A 3,594-nucleotide genomic window follows, 5' to 3' on the forward strand; every position below is an offset into this window, starting at 1 on the left:
CCTCCCGACTTCTGTTTTCCTTTTTTGGGGTGAGTCTCTGTTTTTTAAAAAGTGGCGTGTTCTTATTAGATGAGCAAGAGCCAGCCAGTGCCATCAAGTCACTCACACGCCGGGCAGCCCCATAGGACAGCAGAACTGCCCCTGTGGGCTTCCGCGACGTTTAATCTGTACAGGTGCAAATGACCTCAACTCTCCCATGGAGCAGCTGATAGGTTTGCACTGCTGAACTTGAGGTTCACCGCTCCGTGGGAAACCCACTGTAAGCTAACTTTAAGATGACACTTGAGGATGAATGCCTGGATATAAGGGCCGCAGTGCACAGACACATGCTGGGGAGGTGTGGTTTGCAACAAAGACGTGGGAGGCAGCCACATGAAGAGCCTATGAATCACATGAACAGCAGCCCCTGAACACTGAAAACACAAAGGGGGCCATAAATTGTACCGACAGAAAAGGCCTGTGTGTCTTTAATGTCCAATCCCCCACTATCATGACCCATTTCTGCCTTACAAATCCGACTAGACCAGAGCATGTACACAGGTACAGAGGAGAGCTGGAAACAGAATTCGGAAGAGATAAATCCCTCAGGATCAATAATGAGAATAGCGATACTAGGAAGGAAGTGGAGGTGAGGAGAGAAAGGGGAACCGCTCACAATGAGCGTCATATAGCCCCCTCCCAGGGAGACGGACGACAGAAAAGTAGATGAAAGAAGACATTGGTCGATGTAAGACATGAAAAAATAATTTATAAATTATCAAGGGTTCATGAGGAAAGGGGGTGGGGGAGATTAGCTGACACCAAGAGCTCATATAGGAGAGTGTTTTGAGAATGATGGCAGCATATGTACAGCTATGCTTAACATAATGGGTGTATGTATGGATTATCATAAGAGCTGCCTGTACGAACCCCCAATAAAATGATGGGGGGAAAAGAAAAAAAGGCCTGTGTGGTCCAGGACCAAGGCCATGAAAGGCCATGGAGCTATTAAAGTTCTAGTTAATGAAATATTTGAAATTCTTTGTTCACCCAATAACCACATTCGAAGTGCTTAGCTAGCCTATGAGGGTTAGAGATAGGATTTGAACTCAAATCCAACTCTAAAGGCCAGGATTTTTCTCTTGTACCACCTAACCACTTAGGAAATGAGGCGTTTGCAGACAGCACATACTGATGCACAGGGCAGCCATGGCCAGATGACCATGGGGTCTCAGGCATCTGATATGATCAGAGTGCACACCAGTGTGTGGCCGGGAACGACCTTCCCTCCTGCAGAGCCAAATGTGAAGAATGAGGATTTTTCATACAACTCTTACCTTTTTACATTAAAATGCCCTTTTACAAAGTAAAGTGATGATAGTCAATGGTGGCTTGGGTCCTGTTTTGGAAACAAAACAAAACTTACAACCAGCCTAGGCTTTTTTTGTTTTGTGTATGAGTATGGGAGGGATGGCCTGGTGGTGGTGTGCATGTAGGAAATGGCCCGCAGAGCCTGGAGAGGTGGTTCGGGTTTCCCTTCTCATCAGTGCAGACGTTGCCACCACCCTGAGGCAGTTCAGGCAGGCCTTGGAGCCAAGACTGGTTTTACACCTTTGAAATTCACCGTGCCCCCCCCCTTTGGCATATACTTCATATTCCATGCAATTTAACTGTTCAGTCATATTAAGATTTGTGCAGTCATCACCACAATCAATTTCAGAACATTTTCTCATACTCTTGGTTAGCTTCCCATTTCCCCCATCCATCCTCCCTTGCCATGCTCCTAGCAGTTATGAATCCGGTTACTGCATAAATCTACTTATTCTGGAGTTCATGTACAGAAAATCATACACAACACAGGAAGCAAGCAAACAAAAACCCCAACAGTAATGACTAAACAAAACGGAAAAACCTCAAAAAGAAAATATTAAAAGCAAACCACTTTAAAATGAGTCTAACATTAGGCCTCTACCCGAGTACTCCCTCAATGCAAGAATACTTTATTCTATTAAACTGGCATTCCATGATGCTCACCTTCCCAACAAAATCGCTGAAGACAATGTGGGTGCATAAGTAAATGTGAAGAAACCTGATGGTGCCCGGCTATCAAAAGATACAGCAAAAAAAAAAAAAAAAGATACAGTGTCTGGGGTCTCAAAGGCTTGAAGGTAAGCAAGTGGCCATCTAGCTCAGAAACAACAAAGCCCACATGGAAGAAGCACACCAGCCGGTGTGATCATGAGGCGTCAAAGGGATCAGGTATCAGGCATCATCAGAACAAAAAATATCATTGTGAATGAGGGTGAGTGCAGAGTGGAGACCCAAAGCCCATCTGTAGGCAACTGGACATCCCCTTAACAGAAAAGTTGCGGGGAAGAGATGAGCCAATCAGGGTGTATTGTAGCAACGATGAAACATAAAGCTTTCCTCCAGTTCCTAAATGCTTCCTCCCTCCCTCCCTCTCCCCACTATCATGATCCCAATTCTACCTTACAAATCTGGCTAGACCAGAGGATGTACACTGGTAAGATAGGAACTGGAAACACAGGGAATCCAGGGTGGATGATCCCTTTAGGACCAGTGGTGAGAGTGCCGATACTGGGAGGGTGGAGGGAGGCTGGGGTGGAAAGGGCGAACCGATTACAAGGATCTACATATAACTTCCTCCCTGGGGGATGAACAACAGAAAAGTGGGTGAAGGGAGACATTTGACAGTGTAAAATATGACAAAATAAAAACATAAATTATCGAGGGTTCATGAGGGCGGGGGCAGTGAGGAGAAGGGGAAAATGAGGTGATGCCAGGGGCTTACGTGGAGAGCAAATGTTTTGAGAATGATGAGGGCAATGAATATACAGATGTGTTTTACACAATTGATGTATGTGTGGATTGTGATAAGAGTTGTATGAGCCCCTAATAAATGATTTTTTTTAAAAAAACATAAAATGAGCCACAAAGGGAGACAAATGATCAGAGTACATTCTAACCACACTACACTTGCTTTAACGAACTTGAGTGCTTTGTCTGATCGCAGGGCTACCCACACCCCTGGACTGTGTTCAGAGGGGATTCCCTGGAAGCTTAATCCATGTGGGCACCCTCAAATGGATTTTGGACCTCCACTGTCATCCATAGCCTTCTGCAAATTGGGTGTGCACAACTTAAGCTCTGACACCATTCCCTTCTTCAGATTTGGGTTTTGTTGTTTACAAACTTTGAATCACACAGGCTGGTGTACTTCTTCCACGTGGACTTGATGCCTCACTTAGATGGCTGCTTATTTTGAGACAAACCTTTAATCCCACTCCAGATGCCCTTCCTTCTGATGGGCACCATCTAGTGTCTTCACCACGCTTTGCTGCGGCACCCAAATCTTCATGAAGGTGAGCATCGAGCAGGGCCGGCCATGTCACAAAAACTAATGGTTCTTACAATTAAATACTGGCCCCAAATCCATTCATATATCTATGGTTTATATATGTCTCTGGTTCACTTTTAATGCCGCATTATTTTATGATAGAGAACATTATACATCATCCCCCTGGGGCATAAGTTAATTCTATTGGCAGTATTATTAATTTAGCCAATGTTAGAGAATTGAAAACACTGTTGAAA

The sequence above is a fragment of the Tenrec ecaudatus genome, chromosome 1 (genome assembly GCF_050624435.1).
Source record: "Tenrec ecaudatus isolate mTenEca1 chromosome 1, mTenEca1.hap1, whole genome shotgun sequence".
Lineage (NCBI taxonomy): Eukaryota > Metazoa > Chordata > Mammalia > Afrosoricida > Tenrecidae > Tenrec > Tenrec ecaudatus.